Source organism: Biomphalaria glabrata, chromosome 1 (assembly GCF_947242115.1).
Source record: "Biomphalaria glabrata chromosome 1, xgBioGlab47.1, whole genome shotgun sequence".
NCBI classification, from domain to species: Eukaryota; Metazoa; Mollusca; class Gastropoda; family Planorbidae; genus Biomphalaria; species Biomphalaria glabrata.
In genome coordinates, this window is record NC_074711.1 from 48,293,145 (window position 1) to 48,312,957 (window position 19,813).

Here is a 19,813-nt window from a genome sequence, read left to right on the forward strand (position 1 = left end):
TAATGTATGACAATTTTTTTTTCTCTTTTACACTTTTGCAGAATTCTTAGATGCAGATAGTAAAATAATAAAGAAACCATATCCAGTGGAATTTAGACGTCATTTTTCATGACTTCGATGAGGCTAACCTGCATGTGGTTTTAATTAATTTTTTTTTAAATCTTCACCTCACTACCATTAGAAATCAGTTTAAAAAAACACATTTGAAGTCAATATTAGCAAAGCAGAGTATCTATCGAATACCGGAAAACATGGCAAGGGGTCTGTGAGACAAAAAAAAACGTTGGGAACCATTGAGTAAGGCGATGTTTAAAATTGGACTATAGAAAGTATATAAAAATAAACTGTGACTTAAAATGAATATATGTCATATTAAAACGTCATAACTGCAACCATGATAGATAGCAGTTTGAAATTTGGAAAAGTTATACTTCATTACCTTTCAAAGTCATCGCTTCTAGGGAAATAACCGCTATTAGTTGTGTGTATCGTCACTAGTCGTCAGTCGGACTAAAAATACAATAACACGTTAGACGCGTACACGTAAGCTATATGTTGAGGTTGTTAATAGTTGGCAGTTCAAATAAGCTTCTTATCCTCATGCTGAAAATATTATGAGCAGCCGTTTTAATTTGTCTGAGTAGACCGATTCGGGTATACAATTTCAGTTATGCAAATGGTATGCAAAAGACTTATCAGACTGTTCATTCAGATACTTTATCAAAGATTATTGAAGCTTGTTGTGATGGCCCCATGACAACCTCATAAACGGTGGGCCACAGAAACAGAAACAGATGATCATCTGCCCTATAGACAGCGACTGCATGGTCTGAAATGGGGAACTTGTATGATTAATTAGAATATCCCTTAAATTGGTAAAAGCGGCAAAAAAAAAAAAGTTTTATAAGAAGAATTTATGATAAGAATGTTGACCACATTTTGTAGTGAATATTAAAATGCCTTTATGTTCTTTTTTAAAATTACCTGTAGGCCTACTCTTTTATGAACTCCAGACATTGTTGTTGCATTATCATATCTTCAGGCATTTTGAGATATCCGAACTGATACCATCATTTGTCCAATTTGATACAAAAATCCTAAAATATTTCTTTTATTTCAACATTAATTTTAAGATATTTTTATACCTTGTAACTAAGGACATCAAATACCAGAGTACCTTGTTTATGCATATTGTTTTGTTGGAAACTAAAAATTATAATTTTTTTTTTCATCACTGCCTTGCAATCGTGTTGTTATTTCAGTATTCTCTATAAAATTATCTTTATTTAATGAAGACTCATCTTCAATTTACCAATTTGTATTTGCTAGAAACAAAGCAGTTATGTTTACGTTTAGCACATGTTATTGATTCCCCAGTCAATTGTCTGTATTTATTTATTTTTAATTTAAGCCCGGCTTCCAAAATTCTCCAATTTAAAAATCCTGATAAATATTCTTTAGTTTTCTCGCAATTTTCTTAATTTGATCAAGTCCATAATTTAATCCAATCAACAAAAATAATACAACTTCTTGCTATTGCGTAGCTAAACCAAGAATTTTTCATCATTAGGTGTAATTCTTTTGCTTTTTAATCTTGCTATAACTTTTTTTCTACTTCGAGGTCAACCCTAGTGCACTGGCGGATCCAGAACTTTGGAGTGGGGAGGGGGTGCGATTTTTTTCCAAACCCTAACCCTAACGCCCAGTAAACCCAAACCCTATGCATAAACGTGCGTACAGCATATATATATATATATATATATATATATATATTCAATATATGAGAATACAATAAGACTGTTTCTCAATGTTCGGCGAAAAAAAAAACAGAACAAAAACCAGTCATGTTGAGGCCTTTCTCTTACAAACTTGGGGGTCTGGGAGAGCGCTGTAAGATTCATCAGTTGGGAGTCGTTTTCTTGCATTTATATTATATTCAATATATGAGAATATAATAAGACTGTTTCTCAAAGTTCGGCGAAAAAAAAAAACAGAACAAAAACCAGTCATGTTGAGGCCTTTCTCTTACAAACTTGGGGGTCTGGGAGAGCGCTGTAAGATTCATCAGTTGGGAGTCGTTTTCTTGCATTTTCACTACAGAAACGCATTCTCCTGACATCAACAGCTCATTATTTATCAGTGGGGTTCGGGACGAAGCCCCGACGCAAAAAGCGTTTTCTTGCATTTTCACTGCAGAAACGCATTCTCCTGACATCAACAGCTCATTATTTATCAGTGGGGTTCGGGGCGAAGCCAAAATCGTTTTCTTGCATTTTTCACGGCTGAAACGCATTCTCCTGACATCTACAGCTCATTATTTATTAGTGGGGTTCGGGGCGAAACCCGACTCCAAAAGCGTTGTCTTGCATTCTTCAATGCAGAAACGCATTCTCCTGATATCTACAGCTTATTATTCATCAGTGAGGTTCGGGGCGAAGCCTCGACGCTAAAAGCGTTTTCTGGCATTCTTCACTGCAGTAGCGCATTCTCCTGACCTACAGCTCATTATTCATTCTATTATAAAGGACCTTTTGAATAATGTGGAAAAATATTCTAATATGAATTTATAGTCCCTTAATACATTGCAAATAAAACCGATTTGTTCTTTGAAAAGATAAGATACCCACATATTTAGATTAAGGCTTTGAGGATCGCCGCCGAAAAAAAAAATTCAATTAATAATATTCAATAAAATTCAAGCATAAATTGTGAGTTATAGTCCTAAATCTATTTAACTAGAAAAATATGAGATAGAGTAAAGGTTGGAAAAAGTCGACTAGGAAAAGATTATCTGGCTTTTGAACTCATCTCAACCGTGACTGCTATATTGAGAAATTTGGTTTGAATTATAACTTTTCCAAAGCAAAGTTTTTCTTAAAATAGTTATGATAAATTCATGTGAAATTACACAAACTCTGTCTGGAAAAGGGAAGGGCGGTAAAATGAAAATGATTAATCCTCGCTCCTTTTCATAATTTCTGCTAATTTTGCATTAAAGAATAGGGGTTGGGCGACTCGATATAAGAATTTACTTTATAGCATATATAAATTATATAAGTGACAGATTTTTTAAATTTTGTAATTTCTTACTATAATACAAAAGAAAAAGTATTGGTTTGTCCGATTGGGGGAAGGTGATTGCATGTATCGCACTTCCACCTGTTTATATTATATAGATATTCTACTAATTTTGTTCACATACTATGATTTCTCCATAAACGTAGGAACCCCCCCCCCTCACTCAAAGGGTTTAGATGTTAAGGGCAGTAGAGGTATTCGCTCCTCTCCTTCCAATCGGCCAACAGGTGAACGACATAATACAAAGACCGGTTAAAATACCAATAACAAGTTTTAATCATATAGATATTTAATTGATTCTGTTAGCAAGCTGTGATTTCTACAAATAAATAGGACAGCCCCCCCACTCGAAAGTTTATGGTTTATGTTGGGGGGGGGGGGGCGGATTGATGCCATCGCCCAGAAATGGAAAAGTGGTTTGAGTGCTGGGACAAGTCCCAAAAAGCCCGTGGAGTCTGGGAGCGCATGAGGCGCCCTGACCGCACTTCCCCGTGGTGGAGGCTGTCCAGGCCTGAGCAAGCTATTATAGCACAGTGCAGGACAGGCCACTGTCCTGTTGGCTCATATTTCTCGCGGCTATGGCCAAATTTCGATTCACGGTGCCCTCGCTGCGGGGAAGAAGAGGAAACCGTGCCTCATATTCTGTTTGACTGCCCCAGACTTGCTGATCTCCGTCTCGACAGGTCTGGGAAACCCAAAATTCTCGACCTGTATGGCGACATTCATGCACTACGCAAGACAGCAGGGTTTCTGTCCAGGGCTTTTGCAAGAGAGGATTTGAGCCTCTCAAGCCCTCACTCTAATGGAGTTTGATGATAATGATAATGATGCCATCGCCCCCACCCGACCCTACCAAATCGGCCAAAATACTAGAAAGGGGGGGGGGCGAAATAACTTAAAAATAGGTTGAAATATAAATAATTAGTATTGTTATAACCCTATTGGCGGCGAAAAAGGGTTAACTATAGGCTCAGCTGACACACACGTGAATCACTCAGGTCAGCGGGGCCTTGGACAAGGGACAGTACTACGATTACACGCAAATATGACCAATGTTATGGTCATGTGATCGAAAGCCTGCGTGTACGAGTGACAGTGTGTTGGAAAGCGGCAGTTCAAGACCGGAGAGCGTCGAGACCGGGACTGTTAGTCGGCTATGAAGTCGGTCCTGGTCGAGTCCTCATGTGTTGATGTACAAGTCCAGAAAGAGAGACAGTAGAGTTTTGTACGGTGATGTACAGAGTGACATTTTAGTTGTTGATGTGTTTGATGCCAATTGTCTAGTATTGGCTGTTATCTTCTTATTCACTCATTATTAAAGTACCGATATTGTGGAGCTCTTGTTGTCAGGTTCTTGATGTGTAGTTGTAGATGTGTTGTGTTTAGCAGTGTTTACAGAAGGCCTGATGAGTAGGAAGAGAGATCGTAACACTGGTGTCAGAAGTGGGATTTCCTATGGCTTCTGTAAAACTGCTAGATGAACTGAATCTGAAAGAACTGAAACAAGAGCTGAAATGGCGAGGACTGAAGTACTACGAAAGGAACAACGAAACTCTTAAAGAACGTCTCCGGCAAGCCCTTGTGGATGAAGAGGAAGATCCGAACACGTACCTCTTTGAACTCGAATCCTGATGGCTGCACCCAGATGTTTGGCAAGAACTTTGTGTGTCGAGCTTTGCAGGGAGAACGCCAACTCCAAGGAACCCATCGGCAAGGTCTGCACCCAACAGACGTTTGTCCTGCTGACGAGACCATAGTGAGAAGCTCTGATGATGGTCAAGTAAGTGAACTGGAGCCTGATGCTGAAGATGAGGGTCCTTCGCAAGTGGAGTGCTGCCAACTTGCTCCACTAGTTTGCCCTTCGGACAAGCCTGAAGATGATGTGTGCCATTATTTCCCCTCCTGTGGACCTGAAACCCATTCCCAAAGCCCATCTCTTGAAAGCCCTATGAAACAACCTGATAGGCCAACGATCTTGGTGACCCCAGTCCTGACATCTTATCCCTCCCCATGTGCTGGCTGGCTGCCTTCAGTAGTGAGCGACCGAAAAAGACGTTTGCTGAGTCCAAAGGGCATGGCGATGCAACCACGACGTCAGTGCAACCAGGTGAAGGTCAACTGGAGCAGAAGGAGAAAGAGACATACGCAGACTACAGCACAGATGGCTCCATCGAGATGGCAATATAAGCCCTTTGTCGCCCCCACTGATAGACCTCCTCCTGCGTCGATTCACCTCCACTGCCCATGTCGTGTGATAGATTTTTGTCCGGGACGGACAAATCTGAGAAGGGGGCAGTGTTATAACCCTATTGGCGGCGCAAAAGGGTTAACTATAGGCTCAGCTGACACACACGTGAATCACTCAGGTCAGCGGGGCCTTGGACAAGGGACAGTACTACGATTACACGCAAATATGACCAATGTTATGGTCATGTGATCGAAAGCCTGCGTGTACGAGTGACAGTGTGTTGGAAAGCGGCAGTTCAAGACCGGAGAGCGTCGAGACCGGGACTGTTAGTCGGCTATGAAGTCGGTCCTGGTCGAGTCCTCATGTGTTGATGTACAAGTCCAGAAAGAGAGACAGTAGAGTTTTGTACGGTGATGTACAGAGTGACATTTTAGTTGTTGATGTGTTTGATGCCAATTGTCTAGTATTGGCTGTTATCTTCTTATTCACTCATTATTAAAGTACCGATATTGTGGAGCTCTTGTTGTCAGGTTCTTGATGTGTAGTTGTAGATGTGTTGTGTTTAGCAGTGTTTACAGAAGGCCTGATGAGTAGGAAGAGAGATCGTAACAGTATGTATTATTAACATAAGTAATAAATTCGTATACAAATTGTGGGAATTCTATACTAAAATTCGTCCGCCCCTTTTCAAAGGAGGGGGGGGGGGGGTCGGCCGAGTGGGGGGGGGGCGATCGCCCCTACCGCCCCCTCCCTGGATCCGCCAGTGCCCTAGTGAGTGTCACCAACTATTGCCCTTACTCCATGCACCCCTTACTGACGCCCTGACGACTACACAAAACTAATAGCGGCTTTTCCCTTACGGGGCCGCTAAAATTTTAAGACTCAAAAAACAAAAGTACTAAAAGCATACACATTCACTCAGAGAATAAGTCCATTTTTTTTTTCTAGTTGCTTTTTAATTCATAAGAAATTGTTAAAATTAAGTCTACCCACCCTAAGTTTCCACGAAGGCACGAGTGATTTTTAATAAATATATCTAAAAAGTTCATGTGAAAAAAATAAAAAGTCTTAACGACTCTGATGGGACTCGAACCCACAATCTTCGGCTCCGGAGGCCGACGCCTTATCCATTAGGCCACAGAGTCAACTGCAAGTAGGTCACCAAAATCATTAATGTATGTTAAAAACAATAAACGATGTCGTTCCAGATTTATATTCCGTATCGAAATAAAATTTGGAAAAGCTGTACGGTATCGCCAGGTCTATGAATATCTAGAATCTAGATAATCTATATCTATGGCTCTAATAATACTATTCTCTAGAAATCCAAAATTCTAAATGTATAAAGTATAGAGATTTGACTATTAAAATGGATTATTGTTCACAAGATTGTAACTTGTTACTAGACAAGAGTCAAGACCTATTAGTAGTACTATACTATAGTACTATAGTCATATAGTTGATATAGGCCTATATATACTATAGTCTATCATAGTGTATGGCAGTCTATGTCTATAGACTATACTATTATAGTATACTACTATAGACTAGGTCACTAGACTTAGACTATTACTATTACGTATAACTATAGACTGTTAGTACGGTATAACTATACACTATTTATATTCTATAAGTCTATACTATAGCTATAGTCAGTATAAGATAAGATAGGCCTATATATATATATATATATATATATATATATATTATATATATATATTTATATTATATCTATATACTAGACATATGTTACCCGCTACCCGCGGGTCTTTATTTGCGCATTACTGTCGATATAGTCACTGAGAGTGTTTTGTAAACAATTAAACGAAATAATAATGTAATAAGTAAAGCGAATGTGTCGATGTAAAAATAGTGTGAATGAAGCTATCAAATCAGAATAGCTAATAGGCTTAAATCCATTTTTCCAAATTAAAACATTTGCTTGTAGGCCTACATATATTTGATTAAAAATTGAGATGAATAGACTTAATTTCGTATGTTCATGTGTTAAAGTATAAAGTAGATCTTGAGGTAGACATAGATCTAAATCTACACTAATCTAGTTGCCTTTTATAGAGTTCATTCTGTGTTGCGCATGCGTGACCTTTTTTTATGAATGAATATAGGCCTATCTCAACACGGCTACGCAGCTTTATTTAGCGAACAGCAAACGAATGTATTAAAAATGCTTTAGAAAAACAAATTTGAATGTTAATTTGATTAAAATATGAAATGAGTGGACAATAATTAGTATGTTTATGTGTTAAAGCATAAAACTATATTTGCGAAAAGAAGTTTTATTATCTTAGAGTTCAATAAGAGTTTTAGACCTAGGCCTAGGAATAGACTCAGTAGAGAGATGTGTTAATCACTGTTAATGTGTAACCTTTTGGTAATGTCTAATGAAAGGATGTTCGCCAGACTTTACCCGCGGCCTTCGGGTCTAAGTTTGTGTTTACTAATGTAGTGGATTGGATTTAGATGTATGTTAAACTTAGCTAATGATCCTTTCACGTTATTTCTCTTTCGCTACGAAAATAAAATTAGTTTTGCGAAAATGGGTTTATCCGAAGTCGATACATTCATTTCTATTAAAAACGAAAAGAGCGATAGCTTAGTTAAATGAATTGGATTATAAAGTAAACAATTAAACGAAATAATTTTTAGTACGCGATTCATGAATGAATATAGATCTAGGCCTATCTCAACCCGGCTTCGCAGCTTTCGTAAACGAATGCAGTCTATTAAAAATGCTTTAGAAAACCAAATTTGAATGTTTATTTGATCAAAATATGAAATGGATGGACTATAATTAGTAGTATAGTATAAAACTATCTGTGCTAAGAGAAGTTTTATCATCTTAGAGTTGAATTAGAGTTTTAGATCTAGGGATGGGATTATAAAGTAAACAATTAAACGAATTAATTTTTAGTAAGCGATTCATTACGGTATTGTCTAATGAAAGAATGTTTGTCAGGAAATCTGCAGTCACAGATATAAAGAACTAATTAATTCAAAAAATGCTTTTGAAACACAAAATTGAAGGTTAATTTTATTATATAATAAAATCAATGGATCTTCTTTTGTATTTTCATGTGTCAAAGTAAAAAACTATCTGCGCAAAGTGTATTTCTAAAAATTAGATCTAGGTCTAAATCCTTTCGATCTTTTCTATGTCAACATTGTAGACATGGCCTAGATCCATAAAATACTATAGCTTTAATAGAGTCGGACAACTTTTTTTTTTTTTTAGGGTCTTAAGTTTGATTTAGGGCTACAATACATACACTGCGGTCTAAGTTGGTACCCAAGAAACATTCCTGCCAAGTTTTATCAAGATTGGTCTAGCGGTTTTGATGTCTATAAGTAACATACATACACCTCACATTCTACTTTATAGTATACTAGACATATGTTACCCGCGACCCGCGGGTCTTTATTTGCGCATTACTGTCGATATAGTCACTGAGAGTGTTTTGTAAACAATTAGACGAAATAATAATGTAATAAGTAAAGCGAATGTGTCAATGTAAAAATGGTGTGAATGAAGCTATCAAATCAAAATAGCTAATAGGCTTAAATCTATTTTTTTTTCAAATTAAAACACTTGCTTGTAGGCCTACATATATTTGATTAAAATTTGAGATGAAAAGACTAAATTTTGTATGTTCATGTGTATAAAGTAGATATTGAAGTAGACATAGATCTAAATCTACACTAATCTAGAGTTAAAAATTGGCTTTAATAAACTATTGAGTTCATTCTGTGCTGCGCATGCGTGAACTTTTTTTCATGAATGAATATAGGCCTATCTCAACACGGCTACGCAGCTTTAGCGAACAGCGAACGAATATATTAAAAATGCTTTAGAAAAACAAATTTGAATGTTAATTTGATTAAAATATGAAATGAATGGACAATAATTAGTATGTTTATGTGTTAAAGCATAAAACTATCTTTGCGAAAAGAAGTTTTATCATCTTAGAGTTCAATAAGAGTTTTAGACCTAGGCCTAGGAATAGACTCAGTAGAGAGATGTGTTAATGTGTAACCGTTTGGTAATGTCTAATGAAAGAATGTTCGCCATGAAATCTGTAGTCACAGATATCAGGAACTAATTTATTTTAATAATGCTTTTGAATAATCTAGTGGATTGGATTTAGATGTATGTTAAACGTAGCTAATGATCCTTTCACGTTTATTTCTCTTTCGCTACGAAAATAAAATTAGTTTTGCGAAAATGGGTTTACCCGGGGTCGATACATTCTTATCTATTAAAAACGAAAAGAGCGATAGCTTTGTTAAATGAATCCTATACTCTTAAGCGAGCAATTCTTGTATGTATGTATATATGTATATATATTTATATATATATAAATTTTATTTCAAAAACGGCTCTAACGATTTTCTTTAAAATTTCAAGGTATGTGCATATTAGTGAGAAAAAAATTCTCAACTCATTGGCCACATTGGGAAAACTTGAGGTCGACCGTTATATCGGTTTGAAAATGCCTCATTATCGAAAAATTAATTTTGGCTAGAATGTTTTATGAATGAAAATTTTCCATGACGTAAACGGGAAAAACGCTGCTTACGTCACTAGGCTTATCGCAGTACACTAAAATATTTCTTTGCAAACAAGAACGAGTTTTAAAGAACCATTAGACCTAATTAAACATTTGCGCACCATCTTACTGTAGATTGATTTATTATAGAACTATAAAAGCAAAGTAATGAAATTAAATGTGCCAATGTATGATTAGTTATTGTGTTTTAAGTGCTTAATAAATTGTTTACTCTTTAATTGCGTAGAGTGTTGTAGATACCTTTTACATTGTTGTTTATTTTGCTGGTGACCTCCAGCTGTCTCGTTCTGAGGCCGCATGCAACCATGTGCTCTCTTCTATGTCAGCTAAGGCATGTTGGCGCCTAAACTGGTCTGTTAAGCGTTACGGTGTTACGTCGACCACTTTTTAGCTCACCAAAAAAAGACTGCCTTTGGCATACGTTCGTCTGAGATTCGTCTCCCATACAGGATACTGCTCTGTCCAGCGTAACTGTCGGACTTAAAGAATGCCCTCTATACAAAGGCCGCGGATACACATTTGAGACCAAAAGAAAATCTGCTGCCGAGGACAGACGCAGACGCTAAAAGAAAATCTTAATCGACCACAGCGGACAATGGTTATGCTTGCCCTGGATGTGGCAAAATATGAAGTTCACAGCTGCAACCCTCATTAATTTTCGGACACGAAGACAAGCCTTATTATTATTATTATTTTGCTGGTAAATTATTACCATGTGTTCATGCTTCGGTGTCTACTATCCTGTACCAAAACAAAGGAAATGGTCATAACACAGCTTCTCTGCGCCTTACTTGCTCACACTAAACATGATATCCATCTAGCGGTCAACGAGTTTGCGTACGCTGCAGCCACTTTTGATTTAATTATAAACCTCGGTAAAAAGCTTGGAGTTAGGGCGTGTTGACGGAAGGCCCAGGAGAGATCTGAATTGAGGGATCTGTAAAAGCAAGCCATATCCCTCCACGAGCTGTAGCACCACTGGGATGGATGGATGGATGACAAAAGCCGGTATGAACTTCTTATAGTCCGACAGTCAGGCTGGGCAGGGTACGTATCCCGTATGGGGGACGAACATATTTTTCGGCGTAACAGAGGTGCCCCACGGAAACGTTTCTTTAGAAAACTAATGCAATGATTTCAGTCTATTAAGAAAAAATTTGCCATTTTACTTTGTCACAAAGTGCCTGTTTTACCCTATAACGTAGAGATTTGCGTCACTTGATGTTTCGTACTAAAGCCATAATGAATATATACTAATTCCATAATTAAATGTCTGAACGTAACCATCTGAGAAGTAACACTGCAAAGACTTTCTTCCAAGCCAATAATAGTAGGCCTACAATAGTTTTACGCAAACTATAAGACGGGTGTGAGATGTGGTTTGTCTAGACTGTAGGAGGACTAAGAGACTTTATATTTAATCGCCATGTACAATTACATTTAGAACTAACAGAACACTAAAGCAACTCTTCAGATTAGTTGTCTTTATCCGATCGTTCATTTTCGTAATTACAACAATAGCCCAATAGTTTTACGCGAAAGAAGCAATGTAAAACGTTAAGACGTGAGCTGTGACTTTCTATAGGCCTACTGTTGGGGGTACTTTCTATTCTAATCGCCATGTACAATTACATTGAGAACTGAATGAACGAAAAAGCAACTCTTCGGATCGATAGTCATTACCCGATCGTTCATTTTTGTAATTACAACAATATTCCCAAAATAACTTCGGGTATATATCCTTCCTTAAAACAAATTATTCATCCGAGCGAGGCTCGGTCACCTGATATTGTGATTATAAAGTGAACAATTAAACGAAATAATATTTAGTACGCGATTCATGAATGAATATAGATCTAGGCCTATCTCAACTCGGCTTCGCAGCTCTTATGTGAGGATGTAGCTTTAGAAAACCAAATTTGAATGTTTATTTGATCAAAATATGAAGTGAATGGACTTTAATTAATATGTTTATGTGTTAAAATATAAAACAATCTGTGCGAAGAGAAGTTTTATCATCTTAGTGTTGAATTAGAGTTTTAGATCTAGGGATGGGATTATAAAGTAACAATTAAACGAAATAATTTTTAGTACGCGATTCATGAATGAATATAGATCTAGGCCTTTAACTCGGCTTCGCAGTTGTCATATGTGAATGTAGATTTAGAAAACCAAATTTGAATGTTTAGTTGATCAAAATATGAAATGAATGGACTTTAATTAATATGTTTATGTGTTACAGTATAAAACTATCTGTGCGTAGAGAAGTTTTATCATCTTAGAGTTGAATTAGAGTTTTAGATCTAGGGATGGGATTATAAAGTAAACAATTAAACGAATTAATTTTTAGTACGCGATTCATTACGGTATTGTCTAATGAAAGAATGTTCGTCAGGAAATCTGTAGTCACAGATATAAAAAACTAATTAATGTAAAAAATGCTTTTGAAACACAAAATTGAAGGTTAATTTTATTATAAAATGAAATCAATGGATCTTCTTTTGTATTTTCATGTGTCAAAGTAAAAAACTATCTGCGCAAAGTGTATTTCTTAAAATTAGATCTAGGTCTAAATCCTTTCTATCTTTTCTCATGTCAACATTGTAGACATGGCCTAGATTCATAAAATACTATAGCTGTAATAGAGTCGGACAACTTTATTTTTTTTGAGGGTCTTAAGTTTGTTTTAGGGCTACAATACATACACTACGGTCTAAGTTGGTACCCAAGGAACATTCCTGCCTAGTTTTATCAAGATTGGTCAAGCGGTTTTGATGTCTATAAGTAACATACATCCATACATACATACATACATACCCCCCTCACATTCTACTTTATAATATATATATATATACATACATATATATATATATATATATATATATATATATATATATATATATATATATATATATATATATATATATATATATATATATATATATATATATATATATATATATATATATCAGGCCTATATATATATAAATATATATATATTGTTGCAACTCTCGGCTAATCATGGTACAGATCTGTTCTTTTACCTCTTTCAGCACGGCACCCATGACCTCTCTGATATCTGGTTCTACCTCAAAAAGGTAGGTCTCGGGATCCTCCCCTTCATCAACCAGGTTCTGTTTAAGACTGGCTCTCATCTTCTCTTTGTCACAGAAGATCCTCAGCTCCCTGGTTCGGAGCTCCTCTTTTAACTGTTTACAGCTAAGTTCATCTAGCTTCTTAAGCGTTGTCATTCTTATCCTTTTGTTGAGCTGCCTAAATCCCACTTCGACACCAATTGTTGCAACTCTCGGCTAGGCACTCAACGAATAGGCATGCAACTCAACACAGTTTAACAGGAAATAAATAGTTGTGTTTATTCACTAGGTTAAACACATAACATCCTTCAGCTTCCTCAGAGTCTTATTACTAAGTATACCAGTCCTTTGCTACTTAACCTGAATGTGGACCAACGACAGCCTTTCCCGCTTTGCTCCAGGTCCCTACTACAACCTTCAGGCAGCACAAACGTTGGCCTCTTAGTTTCCCAAACATTCAGACTCTTCACAGTTCGTGATGCACTGTTATTCTCTCCATTCTAGCGTCTTCCTGTTTACGTTCACTAGTGCGCTCGTGCGCACCTCAAGCACTGGTGCAAGGCAGGGTTACAACAATATAGTCAATATAGATATAGTTATATAGTATAAAAAAATCAAGAGTCCAGATATACTACATATATTAGTATATAGAGATCCAGGCTATATCTATAATATTCTATAAGACGCATGATTTAGACCTAGATCTACTTTAGTAAACATATAGATCTACCCAGTGGCGTCACTAGTGGGGTGCGATCCGCACCGGGTGACACCCGTTTGGGGGGTGACACCCAAGTGAAAAAATGCACTTTTGGAAAAACTGACAATTTAAAAAAAGTGATAGTGGCTAAATATTGGAACATATTATTCACAATTGATATACATTTTAAAAATATTTCGGCTAAACATAATTTAATTTTTAAATGAAATTCTACAAATAGTCCAAAACGTGACATCATACTTTATATCAAAAGCAGATGTGAAACCTTACTTTCAGCTGTATATTAGCTGCATGTAAATAAACACTGCTTTGATTTTTTACAATTTTTTAATTGAATCTATTCAAATAGTAGCTAGCATCATAATATCAGGATGCCAACCCATAGTCACTGTTTAACAAATGACGACATTCTTCAGGCATAAAATATTATTGAAATCTCACATGCACTTAATGTAAATTTTGTAGAATTGGAAAGTAAATAAGTGGCTATTTAGATTTCTAAAGATGATAATGTAATGTCAGATGTTGAATGTAAAAGAAGCTCTAGCCAAGATGAAAGAAATGTTACAATGAATCAGTTGATTGATATAGACTTCAATAGTTTAACAATATATTAAATATTTCGCTAACTTTCCATCAATTGCGCAAAAAAATTATCCAGAGCATAAGGAAAAGTACGCTAGTTGTTAAAATAATGGCACTGATGCTTCCTGCTGGGGATGATTTAGTCACGTAATAGCAAGAAATTGTATGTCTTTTGTTGTCAACTATTTTCAACTAATTCTATAGAAGTGAAATATAAATGAGTAACTTAATTTAATAAGTGGTGGACATAAAAGTCCGAAATTGGAATATCAAAAGACGTCTCAATAATAGTCATCAGGATTGGAAAATCAGAAAACAAGGGCATCTGGCTACAAATACAATAGGGTTTGTTGGACTAGTCCGTTTCGTTTCTTTGATTAAAAAGTATTGGGCCGGAAGTCGCTTTTTTCCCTATATATCTTTGTATTTTTCAGTTCTCTTTTTAAATTAAACTGACATTATTATGCTATAATTTTAAGTGTACCTGATAGAGAAAAAAATTCTGCACAAAAATACGGGTAGTTGGGATATAACCCGATAGAGGCTATAAAAAGAAAAGACCTGAAACTAGCGCGTGAAACTACACATTTACAGTACATTATTTGATGAGTATTTTACCCAAGATCTGTGTTGTTTTTTAGGACTAGCTTATTTCATGTACCCGGCATTTTCCGATACACAATTTCATACACAAAATAATTGTTGAAAAAAATTGTAGTGATTTTAAACTTTAAATGATTACTTAAAAAGGTGTTACTCTAATCAATTTTGAATATTATTTTGTTATGAATGTCACTATTTTGTGTCTGTTCTAGTTTCTTAAATTTTTCTTGAGTAAAGGGGTCGTTTTTCTCCTAATGGGTATACCTGATTTCTCCAAGCAGCCTTTGTAAAATATTGGTCCTAAATAATGCTATGTTTATAAACGAAAAATCGCATGGCTGCATTATGATGAATGTACGTGTTAGTTCAATATATTTTATATTACTAGGTACTATAAATAACCGCATAAATAGACGTAAGTTTATTTTTTTTTGTGTTAGATAAAGTCATATGGCAAATTTTTGTTTATATCCTAATTCTAAAAAGGAATAATAATAGAATTATACAGTAAAAATAATCACTAAGTTTTTCTTTTAATAGTTTTGAAAGTCTAACTGAGTTTGTGTTTTGCAGATGTACACAAGCTACACTATGAGTCAGTCCATCTCTTCTAATAGTTTAGAAATGAGTGTAAAAATGTAGGCTTCGATATTTTTAGCCTGAATTTAAGAAGTTACAAACTTCAAACAATTAATATATTGCCTCTTCCATAAAACTTTGTACTTCAAAAATAAATTATCCAATGCTCGAAATCCTGCTTGTATAATATACTTAGGCCCTATTTAAATCGATTCGGTATCAATGTATTAAGTAGCAATAACCCCGCAAAAAAATTAAATGAAAGAAGATTGAGATATTCATATATTTTTATGACTGTACGCACCGGTACGGGGTACCGGCACCTTTTTTCAATGTCGGGAAAAATGATTACTTTTCTTGTAATTCAACGTTAATTATTAATTTATTATTAGTTGAACGTTAGGCAATCTATCACTGAGTACCGGAGCCTCTTTTTTATTTTTACAAAAAAAAAAGCACTTTATTTACTTTCAGCCGACATGCCGTATTATTGAAAACACCTCTATGTGAACTTCTCAATCGTCTAGAGTCTTAGACAGTCATTATTTTAGACTACATTAAAGTCTAGACCTAGATTTAGTAGGCCTATTATTATAAAAAAAATAATAATCAGTCATTATAGAAATCATTCGCAATTTTATTATTAGGTCTAGGCATTGAAAAGTAAATCTATTAATAAACTATAATAGATCTAAGTCTAAGAACTAACTTATTAAATAAGTCATTATAAATAGAAGTAGTATAATGAATAGTGTATAGATCTAGATTGACTAGATTATAGATAGATCTATAAATAGATCTCTAGTTTAGTAGATTAAGTATAGAGTACAGTAAACGTATTACAGTATTATTAGATCTATGTCTTATGTCTATATCTAATAATCTAATAATTAAAAAACTTTAGTCTTTATTAATATCTAGACTTTTTTCTAATAAAAACTGACTATAGGCATAGCATAGGCTAGACTCGGCAATCTAGTCTCAAGATAGAATCTATACTATTACTAGATCTATTCGATTTTTATATATAGATCTAGACTAGAATTAGATTATAGATCTAAATATACTAATGGAGAGATGATATGAGGTGTTAGCTAATAGCGTTGCACAAGAAACAAACCTGGGTTTTTCTAAACTCTAATACTTGGTATGTAATAGTAAAACAGCACCTACCTAAATAAATCGTAACTAGCAATCAAAAACCTATATTTATTGTAGTATATATAGGTCTGTGGTTGTATTTTATATAGCCTTCGTAACTTCTTCTATAGAGAAATGACTTTTGTAATTTCTTTTACTGAAAATTGGGCTATTCGCGTCTGACACATATATAATTTTTATGTTCAGCAACAAACCCTATTGACAAGGAAGTCGTTGCTATGATCGAAGGATAAATTGCACAGATTGTTTCTATGAAATCAGAATATTTGATATTTCGTGACCATATTATCGACGAGTCTTATTGAATATAGAATTTCCATAAGATAAAGGAAATGTGCGAATAAAACCCATAACCAAAAGTGTATCTATAATGTTGAAAAGTTTATAAATGTTTTAGAAAACCACGTAAAACATATACTTATAAGAGACAGAATTACTTTAAGCACCTTTGTATTTTGTTTGACAGCACACCTGACATACACTGATCAGATTTTAAGGGAGAAAAAAAGCTGATGAAATCTACTGAATATCTTAAAATGTTTGGGAAGCAGTGAGTTTGAATTTAGGATATGACGAGCTCAGGAATATAAAAAAATGTGAAGCTTTAATGTCTGGAGCCATGGAGGTGTACAGGAAATTTTTATATAAGCAACAGAAAAACTATTAAATAGATGTGTTTAACAATCACTTAATGTATGCGGTTAAAATTATTTTTCAGAAAATGTTTCTTGCCTAAAATTTTTGGTACATTGGAAGTCATTTTTTTCGTTCTAAAATTATAGCCTTTTGAGATGCAGCTTAAGATCTATTTTCATCGTTAAAGACATTACATTTAAGAGCTTATTACGTTTTCTAACGTTAAAATCCAGAAAATAAAATAAAATGTAATTGAGTTAAGGTTGTTGCAAATATATATATATATATATATATATATATATATATATATATATATATATATATATATATATATATATATATATATTGTAACAACTATATTTTGAAATTTAATTGACACTTATTTTATAGTTGTTCAACAATCAATTAATGTAGTTAATAATAAAGTATGTGTAGTACGGCTCAACAAGCAAACAAAACCCCCCAAATATGTTTTGAGGGGGGGGGATCGGGGGGTAAAATCCTGAGTTGACCGCCCCGGGTGACACCCACCCTAGTGACGCCACTGGATCTACCGTTCTATATCCACTGATCTAGTCTAGATTAGACAGTCAAGTCGGTATTAGATGACTAGCGGATCCAGAACTTTTTAAAATGGGGGTTGGGCTTTTTTTCCCCCTAACACACAGCAAGCCCTAACGCCTAACGTTTCACCTAAACGAACACACACACAGCTTACACACCCCCCCCCCCCCCGAAATGAAATTCCCTGCGGGAGGGGGGGGGAATTAGTGACTGATTTTTTTTGCTTTGATTTTGTTTATTTTAGATAAAATTTTAATGTTAAACCATCACTTGTCAAAAAATAATGCATACGATAGTCACCAAATTCCATGAGCGTATAATAGCCAATATGGTTCCGCAAGGTTGTTAACGCCGGAAGTGGTAATGGTCTTAAACCCATCATTACCTATAAAGTGCTTCCAATGGCATACGTCTCAAATAGCCTCTGACAACCAGTCCAACTCCTGGCCTTCACGTGTGGCTCAGTTACTGAGCCTGGCGGAACCGTTACCACAGACAGGAGAAGGGGCAAAGGCGAGCAACTGGCGCCTAAACCAGTAAGCTTCGGGCAGGAGGGGCTCGTTAGCCTTGGTTGGCTACCCATCTAGGAGAAGGAAAACTCTTAATCCAAACCTCCGCTGCCCTGCGGCTATACCCAAACACGGGAAAGGCTTCGGGAGACAACCCTGAGGAAAAATCAGGAGCTGGTGACCCTTAGGCAGACTGTGGGACACCGTGCTACAGCCTGGCAGATCCTGCGGCGCTACTGATCCCAAACTGTATTGGATATTCCGTTCCTTTGGTCACATCAGCTGCGCGGAGAGGGGGAAACAATGCCCAGGCTTTCATCTCACTTATTCAAAGCCCTAACCCCAACTGGAGAGGACACTCCAGCTTCGCCTTTGGCGTCGACCAAACACGGGAAGTGGCAGTCACCGGTTATAAGCTCAAATGCTCAATTGACGTAGAGCAGGGCGCCAGGGGCCACTTTCGCCGGTGGGAGGAATCCTAGGATTCCAATGGACAGATACCGCCCGCCTCAAGCTGGGCAGCCTCCAGCCAATAAGGTGCTGTCCCGTCATGCCTGTCTTCCTCGTTTGGGTACACGAGAATAGGACAAAATCTGAAAAGCAGGCACAAAGCCAAAGTCGACATGAAGAAAAAAAAGAGGAGCTCCACTCTTAAACTGGGCACATGGAATGTGCGTACTCTACAAACTGGACTTAATGAAAACTTACCTGACATAGAAGATGTCAGAAAATCTGCAATAATAAACGATGAACTGTCCAGGCTCAAAGTTAACATTGCCGCCCTTCAGAAAACTCGTTTAGCTGACTGCGGTTCAATCAAAGAAAAAGACTACTCCTTCTTCTGGCAAGGCAAAGCCGAAAGTGAAGTAAGGGAACATGGCGTTGGTTTCGCAGTTAAGAACACACTGCTGAACACAGTAGAGCCGAAGTGCAACGGCTCAGAAAGACTCCTATCACTACGCCTTAACACATCTATTGGACATGTGACTTTAATATGTGCCTACGCTCCTACTCTGAGTTCCACACCAGAGGCCAAAGATATGTTTTATGACAACCTTTCGTCTGCTCTTAGCGAGATCCCAACTACGGAACAGGTTATCATCCTCGGCGACCTCAATGCACGTGTTGGATCTGACAACTCTGCATGGGACATCTGTATTGGGCGTTTTGGTGTCGGAAAAGTAAATGAAAATGGACAAAGGCTCCTCGAGGTTTGCTTACTACACTTCCTCTGTCGCTAATATCTATTTCAAGACTAAACCACAGCACAGAGTATCTTGGCGGCATCCTCGCTCCAAACACTAGCACCAACTAGACCTAATCCTGGTAAGACAAAAGTGCTTAAAATTTGTCAAGCTTACCAGGTCCTATCACAGTGCAGACTGCGACACAGATCACTCGTTGGTATGTTGTAAGATCAATCTTCTCCCCCAAAAAATCCACTATACCAAGCAGATTGGAAGACCCCAATCGGATGTAAGCAAGATGTGTCACCCTGATCTCCAGAT

General features: G+C 36.3%; 1 protein-coding gene and 1 non-coding gene across 3 annotated transcripts in view; both read right to left on the reverse strand.

Moving 5' to 3' along the window:
* Positions 1-19,813, reverse strand: part of LOC106071380 (lysyl oxidase homolog 2-like) — a 242,452-nt gene that overhangs the window by 163,983 nt on the left and 58,656 nt on the right. The gene's annotated exons all lie outside the window — the stretch shown is intronic.
* Trnar-ccg (transfer RNA arginine (anticodon CCG)) lies at positions 6,339-6,411 on the reverse strand. Its single transcript has one exon. It is a non-coding gene; the product is annotated as a tRNA-Arg (tRNA).